Source organism: Centruroides sculpturatus, unplaced genomic scaffold (genome assembly GCF_000671375.1).
Source record: "Centruroides sculpturatus isolate CEXI.00-Female unplaced genomic scaffold, Cexi_2.0 scaffold1741, whole genome shotgun sequence".
Classification (NCBI taxonomy): domain Eukaryota; kingdom Metazoa; phylum Arthropoda; class Arachnida; order Scorpiones; family Buthidae; genus Centruroides; species Centruroides sculpturatus.
In genome coordinates, this window is record NW_019385937.1 from 14,287 (window position 1) to 34,855 (window position 20,569).

Here is a 20,569-nt window from a genome sequence, read left to right on the forward strand (position 1 = left end):
GAAGAGATACCGACCCAACGGTCACAGTTTTATGATATTACACAATGGCAGATGAGGTCGCATGACATCAGAAAAATCCTCAAATAATATTCAAATTTAATTATAAATTAGTTCAAAAATAAAATGTGCACATATATAATACTGTATTTAAACAAATCACGTAATCAATCAATATAAATTTAAAAAGTTTTATTAAGTTAAAGTTTATATACACATTTAATTGTTCAACATAATTATAATTGTGGCTTAGACATATACCAACTGAGATATTTGCCTTTTGTTTTTATTCGGGTGTCCAGTGTTGACACGCACGTTGCTGGCGAAAATCAATTATTTTCTGGTCAAAATTTCATCCTCAGTTGAGAGGTTTCAAACGACCGAAGACGGTGCTAAGTTGTCACCGTCGACTTTAATTAACTGAAGTGGAAGAACACGTTCCTCGTAAGCGATGACGAAGGACATGCATCATTCCGAGAACCGTCAGCAGGAAAGGGAAGACGCCAAACCACCACAAAAAGTCACATCCGATGAATGAAGTTGTGTCCGGTCATTAGGTCATAGCCAGGTAAAAGTCCATATCCGGGTAAAAAAAGTCACAGTCGGGGAAAAGTCACATCCGGTGAGAAGACCTCGCTGATTTATTTCTTCCAGAAGAAGAAGATCTTCTTCCACCAAGGCTTCTTTTTCCTCTTTTTCAGAATCGATTTACACTCCTCTTGCAGTCCTTGCTCGCATGCCTGTCTCTGCACCGACCATTCCGGAACTTCTGGATATGCGAGGCTTGCCGATTGGGGAGAAAGTGTCGCGACAGTCGAGCGGTCAGCACTGTCGTGTGGGAGTGGAAAAACTTACTGAGACAGGTCCTCCATCGCAAACTATTTATTAAATTTATAAATTTCGCTTACAACTAGTTTTACTTCGGCGTAAGGCCTATCCACAGAGTGAATCAGTTCGTAAATAAAGTTCTATCTTTTTTTACGATCTTCTCTTCTTTTGGTGAAGATGATGATGAAAATGTAGGCTCCGGGGCGCACAGCACAACTTGAAGGGGTGGTTCTCGCAGTAGATTACCCTTGGCGAAACTTGCAGGGACAGGATGGAGAAAACTTCTTTCGGGACGACGACCAAGTTCCCGTTGTTTAACCGCAGGAAAAATCCAGAAGCGGAGCACACCGAACTTAGAACCAAGAACTACGAACCAAGAACGTCATCCGATTTTTGCGCGGTTTTTATAAGTTTTTTTGGGGTCTCAGATCGAACATTCCGATAGGTCGATGTCGTACTGCCCCCGTTCTCTAATTGGTCTCCCCTCCTCGTTACGGATTGTAACGGGATCGGAGCCCAGATCGCGGGGTGAGTCCCCCGACTGACAATTTGATTCCTATCGAAGATGTTCGATCTAAGTACTCAAATTCATCTATTGTTTCTTTCTGAGAAATTCGTTTTTTCTCAGAAATTTCTACAGATATGACTATATATGGACATAATATATTCACCTTAAGTTAGACGGTTTCTTTTTACTATATATTATTATAATTATAAAATTTTTTTTCATACGAAATTAAAACATTATCTTGCACGAATTTCGACCTACTTCCTGAACCTCACAGATATCTCTGTTCCAGGTAATCGATGACAGACGACGTGCTCTCGTCGGGAATGATGACAATGACCCGTTTCTTGTCGAATTCAGCAGATTTCTCGTTCGCACCCTCCAGCACTTCTTTCGGGCACACGCGAATCACTCGAACTGAAGAGGAAGACGATCCTGAAGTCGAGGAGCTATCCTCTGGACTCTTTCCTCCAGATATATTCCATTTCTTTAGCGCTCTAAAGTTATCCATCCTGCAAGCAAAAATACAAACCGAGTATTAAATATTGTAGAACGAGCGTTAAATTAAGAGAATATTAAAAAATTATAATATAAATACGACAGAAAATGATCGTTTACAGAAAAATTGTAATTACAAATGAATATAAAGTTGTAATGGAACAATAAACTTTGTCGAAAACATTAAAATTATTCATTCAATTATTATGTATTGAATATATTATAATAATATCAGTTCTATGGTTTATAAGAGTTCTGTTGATTGTAAATTAGAACTGCCGTAATGAAAATATTCTAGAAGAAATTAATGACGAATAAACTCATTTATTCTAATTCATTAAAGGTCAGATTAATTATAATAATGCCATATGGGATGTAATGTGTACGCATTTGTAATATACACAAAACGACAGAATTTATTATTCAATTGGATTGACGAAAATTAACAATGAAAAGATTGAATGCACTTTTCCAAAATTAGTCAAAGGTTCGATTCTTCTCTTTGAAGAAACCACACAACGGTTGTTATCGAAATATTCGTGATTTAGTGCCTAACAATGTTAAAAAATACCTAAATCTAGAAAGATCAGGGACTAAACTTACGCAAAAAAATCGGAAAAACTACAGCAAAACTCCGAAAATACTCGAAACAATCGCATTCGAACAAAGCAACAGACAATTGTCGAAATTCTATTGTTGCGTGGCGACTCAGTTTAGTGCTAAAAATTTCGATTTCGGGGTTTTTGAGTCTGTCTTTGTGTAGAAACGGACCATTCTGCTTTTGTCTGCAGTCTTTCACTCACGCCCGCAGAGACGAGGTGTAATCCATTTTGTTAGAGTTAGGATGTTCGAAGACGCTCATAAACTAAGTGGATTCGACTTAAATTGAGCAATGGTAGAATCTTCTGAAACTGTTGTTTCTATATTGCTGTTGCGCTGCAATTTGAACTCATTGTAGATCTATAGATGCCCACTGTCTGGTCTTTCTTAATCTCGAGAACGCAGTTAGTTAGATGAAAGTCGAGATCAGATGTGATAAGATTAGGAGTATATATGAACTTTCGATGCAAGGCGGAAGTCACGTTATTTTCATTCAAAACATTTTTCCTGAAAGGAGTTAAATAGATGACACGCACGACTCTTTTGCCGACAGGAAAAGTATGATATACAGGGGCGAGACACTACAGTAGTAATTTGAGGTGGACGGCATATATTTTAAATTAAATAAAGCATCTCAATAGGGAGAGTTTCCCATCAAAATTCTTTCTGGAAGATACTCCTCTTAGCTGATCGTCCACATATTCCATCAAACCTCTCTTGAGCTGGCCGAACCCAGAATGCATATCATTAAAACAGGCTCTTTCACTGCTGACAAGGGAAATGAGGTAAAAATTTAAAGAAGAAATCTTGCGAGATATAAAATATTAAAATACAGATATTTAAGCAATTCATTGTAATTTTTATTGATGAGTAACTTTATCGATTAATAATCGATATTACTGCCTGTAATGAAATACTATACAAGATTATAACATTTATATCGATTAAAGACTTTATAATATCGGACAGTTTTGGTTATTATTATAAACTTGTTCACTTAAATTATTTTTTAATTTTTTAATTTTGACATTTATGTTACATTATATTAAAGAATTTACGGCTATTCCCAATAGGCCTACTTGGGTAATTTGTAAAATAGATTATATTCCATAATTTATAAATTAAAACACTTCAGAGGCAGTATTAATTGTTTATATATTATTTAAAACTTTAGATTATCAGGATTAAATAAAAGCTTTGAAATTGCTTTTTCAAGCTTTTATTTATATATTATTGCAAAAAATAGTTTAAAATCTGCTAATCATAAGAACCCCTTCTTATTAACTTCACATCTGCTCTAGTCAGGAATTTTGAGAACTCAGGGGTCACGAAGAGGAAAAACTAGCTTGGTTTGCGGATAGAAGAAAGTTTTTATTTTTCACCCTGGATGTGTATGGAACGGATGTTAAATTTATCTGCTTTTGTGGTCACTTTTATTTTTAGTTATATTATTGTATTCGTAACTGTCGGTGATACTACAATTTGGCGCATTTGAAAGATTTTCAGTATTCATGCTTTTCAAGCTCTTGCTCTTTAGGTGATCGAAGACTTTTAGGTTATCTATCGACATCAACTGGAAGGGAAAGACGATTAGATGGAAGTCGACCAAGAGTTCTAAGGAATCTAAAATCATTTTGCAATTTCCTCCTCGTCGGTTTTTCAGATTGCTATCCGGACGATGATGAATCATCGGACACTATTTTATTATCGGAGACAGAAAGTGAGTTCTATCTTAATAAATCTTTGATACTACCGGCCGCCTCGAACAGTTCGCCTGGCCCGAAGTCGGATGTGTAGCTACAAATGGTTTAGTTTCAAAAGTATAGAACCAACAGATCTGTGACAACCGTTTCGTTTCTTAACAAGAAAGTGTAGACGGAAAACTTTTTATTATCGGCAACAACAGATGCGGCGATATCTTTACGCGATAATTGACAAAGTAACCTGCAGTGCAGTAAAATGATACGCGACACGGTAGTCAGCATTAGGTCCCATGGTGTAATGGTTAGTACTCTGAATCCTATGATCCGAGTTCAAATCGCTGTATAGCCTTTTTTTTCTCCTTCGTTCTAGTCATCATTGGTTCAATTGATGAAGGCGACGACGACAGTAGAATTCAGAAATTTTTTTTTTGCTTTGAATTTAGAACAGAAACACTGCTTTGTGTACAACGCAGTGTTTCTGTTCGACACTTCGAAAAGTTTCATAAACTTTATTCTACTTTTGCGATCGCCAATAAACATAATTCAAGATGTTGCGTACTTCTGACACATTCATAATTTGGTATTCCTTTTCTATATTTTGATTTGTAATGACATAGAACGTAGCTTAAACCAATTAATGGAAACTATTTCTATAACCTCGGATGTTTCAAACATATTCTTAACAGTATCAATTGAATACTACAAGATAATTCAAATTGTTCATATTATCGATGACATCTATTATTCATTCTTACTACAGTGGACATTTTACATAGGAAATAACATTATATTTACATTTTATGACATAAACGAATGGCTTTCGTTTAAATCATAATTACTTTAACAGTAACCTTTTTCCCGTTTCTACTGTTTTTTGATATTTGCTCGTCTTCTTCTAGAATAACCGAAGCGGCCAAAAAACATCGGAAAAGATATATATATATATAAAGTCTCTTTGTTGCAAAGATAAATCTATTTATATGTTGTCATTTATATTTTCGATCAAATGATTTTGAATGAAAATTAACAACGACAAGAGTAAATCTGTGTCCCAAAATAAGCGGAAAGACTCCATTCATCGTCTCTGTGAAGAAAGCGCGCAACGACCGATCAATTGTCATGCAAATAGCGATTCGTCCGAAAATCGTGGACACTAATTGTGATATTCGGCTTAACAATATTCAAAAATACCTAAATATAAAAAAATCGTAGTCTAAACTTACCGATAAAATTGCACCAATGAAGAAAAACTCAAAGAAACACTTGAAATAAATAATTTTCAATCTCACGAACTGAAAAACCAACCGTTCGCAATAACAATCAACGACCGCTCGCAACAATAAAACTCTGGCAATTTGTTAGTACACAGAGTTTTATTGTTGCGTTGCCACGAAATTTAATATTAAAAGTTTGGCCGAATTGCGTGATTTTACTTGCATATACTCGTACAGTACATTAATTTTAACGTCAATATGTATGCAAAAACCTTGTATTCTCGTATAAAGATGAAAAGAAATTTCGATCTTATCATGACCCTTACAACCAAGAAGGACAAAAAGCGATATTCGAGGCGCGGAATGGGTACAAATATGCATAAGTGATGCTGTGCAGGCGATTTGTCTTGGACAGCGGCCATACCACGCTGAAAATACCGGCTCTCGTCCGATCACCGAAGTCAAAGAGCGTCAGGACTGTCATTTCATCAGCCCAGCTGGATAGATTCTGGGAGTCTTCATTGCTAATATCAAAATGTTCACACTTCATATCCAAGGAGCGTTAGAGCGTTCAGTATTTAGGACGGAGACGACCTGGGAATAGCGGGAGTTGCTGTCACTATTCTTTTTCTTCCTATCTCTTTTTCTTTCGTCTAATAAAATTTATCACTTCGCGCAGTAATTTTTTTAAATACATTATGTCAAGCAAACATTTCTTTTCTATAACCTTTAGCTTCCTGTACATTGCTTTAAAAATTCTCGGTAAGTATCAATTAAAAAGGCACACTGGGCATTTAAATGCGTTTATTACGTGTAAAAGAACATACTTCAGCTATCATCAAAATTAAGCAATAGTCTATTATATATATTTTTTTATTTACTAAAAATACAAGTCGTTAAATGCGGAATAATAATGTGGATTTAGAATTAAATAGAATTTGTATATACTAAGCAGATAAGGGGAGAGCGACGGTAATACTGTCATGGCGAAAATTTCGGTTTGCAGTAAATTTCAGGCTGCAATCTTTTAATAAACTCGTTTTTGCGATTCAAGCGATAAATGCAAGGGATAGAACCTCCGCCAAGTTTTATCTATCCACCCGCAAGTTTCGCCAGCACCTCACTGATAACGAGAAAGGCTTAAGTTTAAAATTTGAGCTCACTAGACTCAGTGGTGTTCTTTCTCTAGGAGCATCTGCACCACCAAATGAATAAGAAAGAGAAAAGTTACAGCTTTTATGGAGATCTTTGTACTTTCAACTGCTTATATTTCGGCAACCCCTTTATAGAAAAACCTGAAATTTTGCACGATACCTAAGAAAACACGTATCTTTCGAACGAGATATTCACATTTACTACAGTCATTTAAAAGACGGAGAAATCGGCTATTTTCCGCCAGCGTTTCCGAGATGACCTCAATCTCGGAGGCGCTGGCTTGCTGAATTCTGAGCATTGATACTACACTGCGGCAGTCCTTTCTTGTCATTCGCCTGAGGATAAGTTTCTCTGCTCACTGGCCTATGAAAAAGTCTGTAATAAGTCTGTTCTACCATTATTTCTTAAATTAACTTAAAGACCCAGGAGAGCGGTAAGCAAAAGGCTTATGACGGTAAAAAAGGGAACCTATGCAAAGGTTGCAAAGAATTAAAATAAATTACACAATAAAAATTATTTAAATAAATGTTGCACATCTCGTACCGAACGAGATGTGCAACAGCCGACAACAAAGCCCGAGACAAACGTATTTTGTTGCGGTCAGGAATATTCACTCGAATTTTCCATAAGTGATTTAGGTGGAGGTGTATCTTGTAACTACAACACGTCGAGCAATTAAAGGCGAGTCAAGGTCCGTAAAAAAAAATGGTGAATTTATTGTTTTCTTTCCGAAGGTTGCAATCCGAAACACGGACAGGAATGTTAAGTCAGAACACAAAAATATTAGTGATGTAACGAATATTCGGTTACTATTCGGTATTCGGCCTATTCTGCCTATTTTTCGCTATTCGGCCGAATACCGAATACCTAAAAACAGGAGTAAGAAATAACAAAAACAGTAAATTAATAATTTTGGTATTCAGATTTAATGTTATCGGGTTAGTGTTGTTTGTTTATAACTTATAACATGCACAGAATAAAAAAGAAAATAATATTAGTCACATGTATTCACAATTTATAATTACAAACATCAGCACACGTACAGACCTATTCGTTCGAAATCGTCGCACATCTAGGGTCTGGGCCTGCCTATCCTTCTTTTTAAGCGCTCGTCTTTGCTCTTCCCTTTCTTTTTCCTCTATCGCTCTAGTCCACATATGCTTATGCATACATCATAATACGCGCTCACTATACTTTCGATTCGTCACTTTTCCTTCGTTGTTTACCCATTTAACAAATACGTGACTAATAGCCTGGTGATAACGGAGAAAAGAGACAGATAGAGCGTCGGTGTAAGTCAGTTATGATTTCACAGATTCGAGACAGCTTGGTAGCCCGAACACCCCAGGCTTTCGCCTGTGCACGCTAAGTGACTTTAATTACAAGCATTTAGCTTTCCGAAGTGTATGACGACAATTGTTTGGCATTGACGGCAGCGAATTTCGCGCCAATAAGCTGCCTCGACTCGTTCGATTATGTTATCAACTCAATTTCATATTTATTTTCACATTTTCACTTCGCGGTCCTTCTCTGTTCTTTTTCTCTTATTTACACGTATAAGTCATTTCGTTGTTATTCACATTTGATATCATCATTTATCACATACTGCCATGACGCTCTTGTCTGTCCGCTACAACTGTCAAGAATTAACGCGATTGGCGAAGCGCAGTGACAGTGGGCCAATAGAGACCAGGGTCCTTGCCATAATGCGGTTTGCGCGCCAATTTTCCTACGTGCGTTAATCAAGCCGAATAGTTTGGCCGAATATTCGGCTATTCGGCCACGCTCCTGGCCGAATATTCGGCTATTCGGCCACGCTCCTGGCCGAATATTCGGTATTCGGCCTGAGGCCGAATATACTATTCGTTGCAACACTAAAAAATATTCGTTTCACTAACACACGTAGTATGGAATGTTTAAGTATAAAATGTGTAAGCTTCTTCGAAAACGGCAAATTCTTCTACACTTAGGCTAACGTAATGCTATCAAGGAACAATCACAAACTGTTTCTGAATGTAGCAGGGCTGTAGAGTCGTGTATAAATCTACCGACACCAACTCCGACTCCGACTTTTCCTTACCATCCGACTCCGACCAAAAAAAAAAAAAAAAAAAAAACTTAGAGGATCAAATTTGACACGATTCCAATACTTTTTCGTTTTATATATATAACAAGTTGGTAAGTAAACAAGAGTCGGAGTCGGCAATTTTTTCACGACTCCGACTCCGCAGCCTTGAAATCTAGGAAACATGAAAAAATTTGATATTCTGTCCACATGTTGAAGTGAAAACAAGACCCGTGATTGAACGTCTTAAGCCTGGTACTCACATGCGGCAACGGACGACGGAAACGGTTGCCGTTCCGTCGTCTTTCCGCGTCGCGTGTACTCACATGCGGAAATTACCCTACAATTGAAACGCGCCACCTGCCAGCCGTAAATATAAACAAGCCACTACAGTAAGTAGGCCACGTGTCAGTAGTCGAAAATGGCGTCTACCGGGATTGCTTTGTTATATCGATTAAACTTTTTAAGTTTGCCTTCGATCTTATCGCAAATAAAAAATCTCAAAAACGAATAATTTGGATAGGAAAAATATTCTAAATCGTCGAAAGTTAGGAATATCGAATAGTTTCGTCACCGAATTAAGATTACTCCATTTCCCAATATTTTACGCAGTAAGTAAGTCTATTTGACATTAATATTTAAATCGGATAGTAATATAACGTATAAATGAAATATATTAGCGTATTCGTGTACAAATAAAGCGTGTTAGTTTGCCGACCGCCATAGTTCCAATGCTATGGTCCCACGTGTTCTTTATGACGACATTGCCAAACGGCCTTCCTATTGGTCTAATTTTTGCCGTTTCGCTTTCCGTGACGGCAAAAGTTGAAAATTTTCAACGTCGTATTCCGTTGGCTTCGACGGCAAAAGTGACGTCATTTTGCCGTTCTGTCGACGGTTTCCGTCGTCCATTACCGCATGTGAGTACTAGGCTTAAGTAAAAACAATCCGGTCTACGGAAAAACATTTTTTACAACGAAAAAATTTTTCTGTTAAAAAGGACCTGTTCAAACCGGAAGTCTGCCAAATTTTTTACTTTATTAAATACCGTGCGATTTGGTTTACACTTATTCGGCCCACGAAAGAAGAGCTATAGAAAAAATGTTGGTAGGATTTACAATATGTTCCGAATTTTCTGACTATTTCACATGCGCCTACCAAAAAAAAAAATTTTTTTTGGCGTTCTGCAGACTCGTATAGCAACGAGAAATCATAGTTTCGATACAATTAAAAACCTAACCAGCAATTATTTACTGTGACATGGTCACAATGCCGGGTGGCAATTTTTAATCGTATCTTTAATTTATTTAATTTAAAATATATGCTGTTCACCTCAAATTACTACTGTAATGTGAGACCCCGTACATCATACTTTTCCTGTCAGCAATAGAGTCGTGTCTGTCATCTATTTAGCTCCTGAAATTTCAGGGGATAGTTCTGAATGGAAATAAAATGATTACTGCCTTGCATCGAAAGTTCATATATAATTAATTGAAAGAGGAGGCCTCGATTAACTATATATATGAACTTTCCGATGCAATCAACTCCTAATATTTTCATATTTGATCTCGACTTTCATCTACTTAACTGCGTTCTCGAGATTAATGAAGGCCAGACAGTGGGCATTTATATATCTACAATGGGTTCAAATTGCCGCCCAACATCAATATAGAAACAACAGTTGCAAAAGATCGCTACCATTGCTCAATTTAAGTCGAATCGACTTAGTTTATGAGCATCTTCGTACATCCTAACAAAATGGATTACACCTCGTCTCTGCGGGCGTGAGTGAAAGACTACAAACAAAAAGCAGAATAATCTGTCTCTACAGAAAGACTGACAAAATTCTGTCAAAAAATCGAAATTTTTAACATCAAACTGAGTCGCGACGCAACAATAGATTTTCGACAATTGTCTTTTGCTTTGTTGGAATGCGATTTAGTGAATTGTTTCGATTGTTTTCTGCGTTTTGCTGTAGTTTTTGCAATTATTTTGGGTAAGTTTAGTCCCTGATCTTTCTAGATTTATGTGTTTTTAACATTGTTAAGCGGAAAATCACGATTAGCAGCGATAATTTTCCTAGAACAAATATTTCGAGAACAATTGTTATCGAAAAGAAAAATCGAGTCTTTGACTTATTTTGAGGAAGAGCATTCAATCTTTTCATCGTTAATTTTCATCAATTGCATCCAAAGCAAACTCAAATAATAAATTCTGTTATTTCCCGTTATAATTTTGTGTGTGTATATTACATTATATCCCATATGACATTCGTAACGCTATAATTAATCGAAACTTTAATTAATGGATTTAAATAAATGAGTTTATTCGTCATTCATTTTTTCTAGAATATTTTCATTAGTTTTAATGAAAATCAGCAGAATAGCGTAACTTTTATAAATCATAGAACTTTTATTACTATAATATATTTAATACATAATAATTAAATGAATAATTTTAATGCTTTCGACAAAGTTTTTTGTTCCATTACAACTTTACATTCATTTGTGATTAGAATTTTTCTTGTACTTAAAACGACCATTTTCTATCGTATTTATGTTATTAAATTTTTATTTCATTTTTTAATATTTTCTTAATTTATCGCTCGTTCTACGATATTTAATACTCGGTTTGTATTTTTGCTTGCAGGATGGATAATTTTAGAGCGCTAAAGAAGTGGAATATATCTGGAGGAGAGAGTCCAGAGGATAGCTTCTCGACTTCAGGATCGTCTTCCTCTTCAGTTCGAGTGATTCGCGTGTGCCCGAAAGAAGTGCTGGAGGGTGCGAACGAGAAATCTGCTGAATTCGACAAGAAACGGGTCATTGTCATCATTCCCGATGAGAGCACGTCGTCTGTCATCGATTACCTGGAACAGAGATATCCAGAAGTTCCAGAATGGTCGGTGCAGAGACAGGCCCGCGAGCAAGGACTGCAAGAGGAGTGTAAGTCGATTCTGAAAAAGAGGAAAAGGAAGTCTTGGTGGAAGAAGATCTTCTTCTGGAAGAAATAAATCAGCAAGGTCTTTTCACCGGATGTGACTTTTTTCCCAAATGTGACATTTTTTACCCGGATATGGACTTTTACCTGGCTATGACCTAATGACCGGACTCGATTTCATTCATCGGATGTGACTTTTCATGGCGGTTTGGCGTCTTCCCTTTCCTGCTGACAGTTCTTGGAATAATGCATGTCCTTCGTCATCGCTTACGAGGGACGTGTTCTTCCACTTCAGTTAATTAAAGTCGACGGTGACAACTTAGCACCGTCTTCGGTCGTTTGAAACCTCTCAACCGAGGATGAAATTCTGACCGGAAAATAATGGATTTTCGCCAGCAACGTGCGTGTCAACACTGGACACCCGAATAAGAACAAAAGGCAAGTTAACATATGTCTAAGCCACAATTATAATTATTTCGAACAAATAAATGTGTATATAAACTTTTACTTATTAAAACTTTTTAAATTTATATTAATTGATTACGTGTATCACTTTGAATACAGTATTATATCTGTACATTTTATTTTTGGACAAATTTATAATTAAAGTTGAAGATTTTCTGAGGATTTTTTTGATTTACAAGCATCATCACAAATTTAAAGGCGCCTCATCCTATGAAAAGTAAACTCACACAAATTCAAGTTTTTACTTTAAAATCATAATAAAATAAAATTTTAGGGAATAATAACAAATAAGTGATTAGAAATAATTTGTTTAAGACAAATTTATAAAACATAATTAAAATTTAAACAAAAATGTGCTTTTGGTCGATAGTTTTAGAAATTTTTAGGCAGGTTTGTGTATTATGGGGATTGATGGTAATAAATTTTTTATGTTTTAGGTTCAAGGTCTATGAATTCGATGCCGTGATTCATCGCGGCAGTCGCCATATTGTGTCTTTTGAGGTGTGTATGGTGTTTCTACAGGGAATATGCTTGTTTCTTTCTTTCGATCTGGATTAGTCGGATTTCTTGTTATGTCTATATCTTTTAAAAATGTTTTGGTGTTCAGCACCGAATTGTAAAAATTCGACAGGCAAAGGTCCAAGATTGTTCCGTTTTCCCGCTGACAGTTCCGGGAGAGTGTTGATTTAACAGTTAATAAATAAATAATAATTGTGATGATTTCTGCTGTATGAGATTTGAAATATAACAATAAATGTTTTAATAAATGATTACTTGCTTAGAAGAGTACAGAAAATTATTTTCTTCTAGTTAATGTTTTCCTTTACCAGGAACAACAGTCATACAAGATTGCTTGAATACATTCAATAAGAAAAATTCAGCTGTAATTCAGATCATATTTTATAATTATTATTGCTTTTATAAATTTACATTTCGATACAATATTTGATAGAGGAATGCTATTTCCTGAACATTATGTTGTTCAGTGTTGTTCAGTGTGAACATGTTGCATTTTCTGTAACAGTTTTAGTGAAATTGCAAAATACAGTATTGGGTTACCAATAGAGATTTCTTTTAAATATTTATGTTGTTAGATAAAAACAAAAATCCAGTATATAAACTGTCTTAAATAAAAAATAGTAAAAAGACCATGGCCGGCGTTAATTACATTAAATTCACATAAAAATAGTCTTAAGGATCGCTAATGGTGTAAAAAAGAAACGGCGGAAAGATTGACAGAAACAAGGTGTTTTATCTTTGTAAAAATGTCGTAATTTATATTTACTATATATAAAAACTGATTTAATATTTAAGACTTCATCTTAAACGTTTGCATGATTTTAATTAACCCTGTTTAAATTACAACAAAAGAACATGATCCTCAGTTAAGTACAGACTGTTTGTGGTAAAGTTTTAGTTTTCTGACAGATTGTATAACATTGTGTAACTTATTAAATGTTATAATATGTTGTTTGTGGAATAAAATATAGTAATTGAAATTTAAACTTTTAGTCATTTAAATTAATATTTCATAATAATTGAGAGTAAAATAACTTAATACAATTTTCATACTGTAAATAATAATTGTTGCTCAATAATCATTTCATTATAAAATAAACAATAAATAAAGTTTTAAGTCGATATTTCTATTTGATGGTATTATCTACTGTTTAATAAATTTTTATAAATATACTTATTAAATTCTCTATAAAAATAATTAAATTCAGTTTATATGCATAACTTTCTTCATTTAGGAACCTTCTTATTATCTCTTGCAAATACTGTTGAAGGCTTACTTTGCATAATATATAAAGTTTGCCAGAATGGTTTTCTTTTCTCGATATAATTTTAATAATATTATAATAAATTTATCTTCATACTCAATTCCTTTTGCGCTATTCAGCGAAACAAATTCCATCGATATTGTTTTCTCTGAACGCATCGTAACTAGAATAACGTTGTAGGAGTAATGCACCAAAAGACATCAAGGGGCCTTGGCTTCCTGCGGAGAAAAAAGACAATTTTCTAAAAATCATTTCCTAGTTAAAATTCATTTTTATATTTATATTCCGCAGTGTCTTTTTCTATACTACTTATGAATTAGCGGTCACATATTATGGTAATTTTATTCAATTCACATTAAAAATATTCTTAACCTTTCAACTCGGCTAAATACCACTATATGGGTAAGTTTATAGCATACCTTTTTGCTTCATGTAAGTAGAATGACTTTTATTTGATAAACACTGTATGATGTTCGGTACAGTACACTTAGTGCTTTTCACACTTACTTGTTAGTCTAGTTATTTACTATGTACTGTACAGTCGACTCCCCTATAACACTGTTGATAATTCCGTTTTATATGAATTCCGTGTTGTACGAGTCACTTAGATTTTACAAATACGTGAGCTGTTCACAGCCCGGCACACGTATTTGTAAAATCTAAGTGACTCGTACAACACGGAATTCATATAAAACGGAATTATCAACAGTGTTATAGGGGAGTCGACTGTACAGTACATAGTAAATAACTAGACTAACAAGTAAGTGTGAAAAGCACTAAGTGTACTGTACCGAACATCATACAGTGTTTATCAAATAAAAGTCATTCTACTTACATGAAGCAAAAAGGTATGCTATAAACTTACCCATATAGTGGTATTTAGCCGAGTTGAAAGGTTAAGAATATTTTTAATGTGAATTGAATAAAATTACCATAATATGTGACCGCTAATTCATAAGTAGTATAGAAAAAGACACTGCGGAATATAAATATAAAAATGAATTTTAACTAGGAAATGATTTTTAGAAAATTGTCTTTTTTCTCCGCAGGAAGCCAAGGCCCCTTGATGTCTTTTGGTGCATTACTCCTACAACGTTATTCTAGTTACGATGCGTTCAGAGAAAACAATATCGATGGAATTTGTTTCGCTGAATAGCGCAAAAGGAATTGAGTATGAAGATAAATTTATTATAATATTATTAAAATTATATCGAGAAAAGAAAACCATTCTGGCAAACTTTATATATTATGCAAAGTAAGCCTTCAACAGTATTTGCAAGAGATAATAAGAAGGTTCCTAAATGAAGAAAGTTATGCATATAAACTGAATTTAATTATTTTTATAGAGAATTTAATAAGTATATTTATAAAAATTTATTAAACAGTAGATAATACCATCAAATAGAAATATCGACTTAAAACTTTATTTATTGTTTATTTTATAATGAAATGATTATTGAGCAACAATTATTATTTACAGTATGAAAATTGTATTAAGTTATTTTACTCTCAATTATTATGAAATATTAATTTAAATGACTAAAAGTTTAAATTTCAATTACTATATTTTATTCCACAAACAACATATTATAACATTTAATAAGTTACACAATGTTATACAATCTGTCAGAAAACTAAAACTTTACCACAAACAGTCTGTACTTAACTGAGGATCATGTTCTTTTGTTGTAATTTAAACAGGGTTAATTAAAATCATGCAAACGTTTAAGATGAAGTCTTAAATATTAAATCAGTTTTTATATATAATAAATATAAATTACGACATTTTTACAAAGATAAAACACCTTGTTTCTGTCAATCTTTCCGCCGTTTCTTTTTTACACCATTAGCGATCCTTAAGACTATTTTTATGTGAATTTAATGTAATTAACGCCGGCCATGGTCTTTTTACTATTTTTTATTTAAGACAGTTTATATACTGGATTTTTGTTTTTATCTAACAACATAAATATTTAAAAGAAATCTCTATTGGTAACCCAATACTGTATTTTGCAATTTCACTAAAACTGTTACAGAAAATGCAACATGTTCACACTGAACAACACTGAACAACATAATGTTCAGGAAATAGCATTCCTCTATCAAATATTGTATCGAAATGTAAATTTATAAAAGCAATAATAATTATAAAATATGATCTGAATTACAGCTGAATTTTTCTTATTGAATGTATTCAAGCAATCTTGTATGACTGTTGTTCCTGGTAAAGGAAAACATTAACTAGAAGAAAATAATTTTCTGTACTCTTCTAAGCAAGTAATCATTTATTAAAACATTTATTGTTATATTTCAAATCTCATACAGCAGAAATCATCACAATTATTATTTATTTATTAACTGTTAAATCAACACTCTTCCGGAACTGTCAGCGGGAAAACGGAACAATCTTGGACCTTTGCCTGTCGAATTTTTACAATTCGGTGCTGAACACCAAAACATTTTTAAAAGATATAGACATAACAAGAAATCCGACTAATCCAGATCGAAAGAAAGAAACAAGCATATTCCCTGTAGAAACACCATACACACCTCAAAAGACACAATATGGCGACTGCCGCGATGAATCACGGCATCGAATTCATAGACCTTGAACCTAAAACATAAAAAATTTATTACCATCAATCCCCATAATACACAAACCTGCCTAAAAATTTCTAAAACTATCGACCAAAAGCACATTTTTGTTTAAATTTTAATTATGTTTTATAAATTTGTCTTAAACAAATTATTTCTAATCACTTATTTGTTATTATTCCCTAAAATTTTATTTTATTATGATTTTAAAGTAAAAACTTGAATTTGTGTGAGTTTACTTTTCATAGGATGAGGCGCCTTTAAATTTGTGATGATGCTTGTAAATCAAAAAAATCCTCAGAAAATCTTCAACTTTAATTATAAATTTGTCCAAAAATAAAATGTACAGATATAATACTGTATTCAAAGTGATACACGTAATCAATTAATATAAATTTAAAAAGTTTTAATAAGTAAAAGTTTATATACACATTTATTTGTTCGAAATAATTATAATTGTGGCTTAGACATATGTTAACTTGCCTTTTGTTCTTATTCGGGTGTCCAGTGTTGACACGCACGTTGCTGGCGAAAATCCATTATTTTCCGGTCAGAATTTCATCCTCGGTTGAGAGGTTTCAAACGACCGAAGACGGTGCTAAGTTGTCACCGTCGACTTTAATTAACTGAAGTGGAAGAACACGTCCCTCGTAAGCGATGACGAAGGACATGCATTATTCCAAGAACTGTCAGCAGGAAAGGGAAGACGCCAAACCGCCATGAAAAGTCACATCCGATGAATGAAATCGAGTCCGGTCATTAGGTCATAGCCAGGTAAAAGTCCATATCCGGGTAAAAAATGTCACATTTGGGAAAAAACTCACATCCGGTGAAAAGACCTTGCTGATTTATTTCTTCCAGAAGAAGATCTTCTTCCACCAAGACTTCCTTTTCCTCTTTTTCAGAATCGACTTACACTCCTCTTGCAGTCCTTGCTCGCGGGCCTGTCTCTGCACCGACCATTCTGGAACTTCTGGATATCTCTGTTCCAGGTAATCGATGACAGACGACGTGCTCTCATCGGGAATGATGACAATGACCCGTTTCTTGTCGAATTCAGCAGATTTCTCGTTCGCACCCTCCAGCACTTCTTTCGGGCACACGCGAATCATTCGAACTGAAGAGGAAGACGATCCTGAAGTCGAGAAGCTATCCTCTGGACTCTCTCCTCCAGATATATTCCACTTCTTTAGCGCTCTAAAATTATCCATCCTGCAAGCAAAAATACAAACCGAGTATTAAATATCGTAGAACGAGCGTTAAATTAAGAAAATATTAAAAAATGAAATAAAAATTTAATAACATAAATACGATAGAAAATGGTCGTTTTAAGTACAAGAAAAATTCTAATCACAAATGAATGTAAAGTTGTAATGGAACAAAAAACTTTGTCGAAAGCATTAAAATTATTCATTTAATTATTATGTATTAAATATATTATAGTAATAAAAGTTCTATGATTTATAAAAGTTACGCTATTCTGCTGATTTTCATTAAAACTAATGAAAATATTCTAGAAAAAATGAATGACGAATAAACTCATTTATTTAAATCCATTAATTAAAGTTTCGATTAATTATAGCGTTACGAATGTCATATGGGATATAATGTAATATACACACACAAAATTATAACGGGAAATAACAGAATTTATTATTTGAGTTTGCTTTGGATGCAATTGATGAAAATTAACGATGAAAAGATTGAATGCTCTTCCTCAAAATAAGTCAAAGACTCGATTTTTCTTTTCGATAACAATTGTTCTCGAAATATTTGTTCTAGGAAAATTATCGCTGCTAATCGTGATTTTCCGCTTAACAATGTTAAAAACACATAAATCTAGAAAGATCAGGGACTAAACTTACCCAAAATAATTGCAAAAACTACAGCAAAACGCAGAAAACAATCGAAACAATTCACTAAATCGCATTCCAACAAAGCAAAAGACAATTGTCGAAAATCTATTGTTGCGTCGCGACTCAGTTTGATGTTAAAAATTTCGATTTTTTGACAGAATTTTGTCAGTCTTTCTGTAGAGACAGATTATTCTGCTTTTTGTTTGTAGTCTTTCACTCACGCCCGCAGAGACGAGGTGTAATCCATTTTGTTAGGATGTACGAAGATGCTCATAAACTAAGTCGATTCGACTTAAATTGAGCAATGGTAGCGATCTTTTGCAACTGTTGTTTCTATATTGATGTTGGGCGGCAATTTGAACCCATTGTAGATATATAAATGCCCACTGTCTGGCCTTCATTAATCTCGAGAACGCAGTTAAGTAGATGAAAGTCGAGATCAAATATGAAAATATTAGGAGTTGATTGCATCGGAAAGTTCATATATAGTTAATCGAGGCATCCTCTTTCAATTAATTATATATGAACTTTCGATGCAAGGCAGTAATCATTTTATTTCCATTCAGAACTATCCCCTGAAATTTCAGGAGCTAAATAGATGACAGACACGACTCTATTGCTGACAGGAAAAGTATGATGTACGGGGTCTCACACTACAGTAGTAATTTGAGGTGAACAGCATATATTTTAAATTAAATAAATTANGAATGATACATGTCCTTCGTCATCGCTTACGAGGGACGTGTTCTTCCACTTCAGTTAATTAAAGTCGACGGTGACAACTTAGCACCGTCTTCGGTCGTTTGAAATCTCTCAACTGACGATGAAATTCTGACCGGAAAATAATGGATTTTCGCCAGCAACGTGCGTGTCAACACTGGACACCCGAATAAAAACAAAAGGGAAATAGCGCAGTTAGCATATGTCTAAGCCACAATTATAATTATGTTGAACAATTAAACGTGTATATAAACTGTTACTTAATAAAACTTTTTGAATTTATATTGATTGATTATGTGTATCAGTTTAAATACAGTATTATATCTGCACATTTTATTTCTGGACTAATTTATAATTAAAGTTGAAATAATCTTTCTAACAATTAAACCGAAAGTCAAAGCAGAAGAAAATGTACGGGATTCATAACGAAAAAAATATATAAAAATAAAAGAAGAAAAAGTCATTTTAAAAACTTGCCAATTTCTATCGATACAAAAGCACGAAATAAAATGCTATAAAACAGAGATTTTTAAACTGAAGTGTGTCTCTGCGAGTACTTTGTTAAGAATAATTCTCTAACTTAATATCAACTTAATATCAGAAAAGTTGTCAATAAATGAAATTATAAAGTCTTTGTAATTTTGTTTGTTGAGGATTTATCTAGTGTACGGTACGATCATCTGCCACTGTGTACAATGTACAATGTAGAATACAGAATAAGGTTAAAAATTGCAGCAGATTTTCTTACGTGTGTTTAGAGCAAATGAGAGTTCGAATGAGATTTAACAAATTCAAACTCGAGTCATCCTATAAAAAATAAATTCAAGTTTTTACTTGTTAGGACTAGGATCGGAATAAAGTTAAAGCTTAACCGCCGTCTACCAATGATGGGCTTTTAAAAGGCCATCTTAGTCACTACAGGATAGAGAGAGTCAAATAAAGAAGAAAGCTTTCTTTGACGTAATTGTATTCAATTTTTATTAATGATTATATTTGAGTGGTGTATTCCAACAAAGATCCAGCTCCACAAGTTTCTTTTTGGAAAATAAAACTTTTACATTCTAAGAATTAGACTAATTACTTAAACATTTTTAAAAATATTCATTTTTATATTTATGATCGACGTATAAGTGTATAACACACTCATTTTTAAAAGCTAGAGAAAAAATAATTGATATTGGAAATTTTGGGCTTGTTTTGGAATCCGAAACTAACAAATAAGTTCAAAATAGATACATATAACGCAGTGATCAAAACAGTTAGCGGAACACGTGACTGCTCTAATCGAGGAGAGAACATCATCGATTCCATCCCATATCACACAGATGTGCAGCAGTTTTGGACCATACAACCGGCTAAAGTCAGCACAATACCCTGTATTTACTGGCAATTTAACCTAGCTGCAAAGTATGTCTTAAGATAAGATTAGGAGAAATTTTTTAAACTAGATTAAAAATCTCCTATTATGTATAAATGTTTTTAGCCGAAATCCTACTGAAGTCAGTACTTTACCTTAAAAGTTGGTTATTNTATAATAAATTTATCTTCATACTCAATTCCTTTTGCGCTATTCAGCGAAACAAATTCCATCGATATTGTTTTCTCTGAACGCATCGTAACTAGAATAACGTTGTAGGAGTA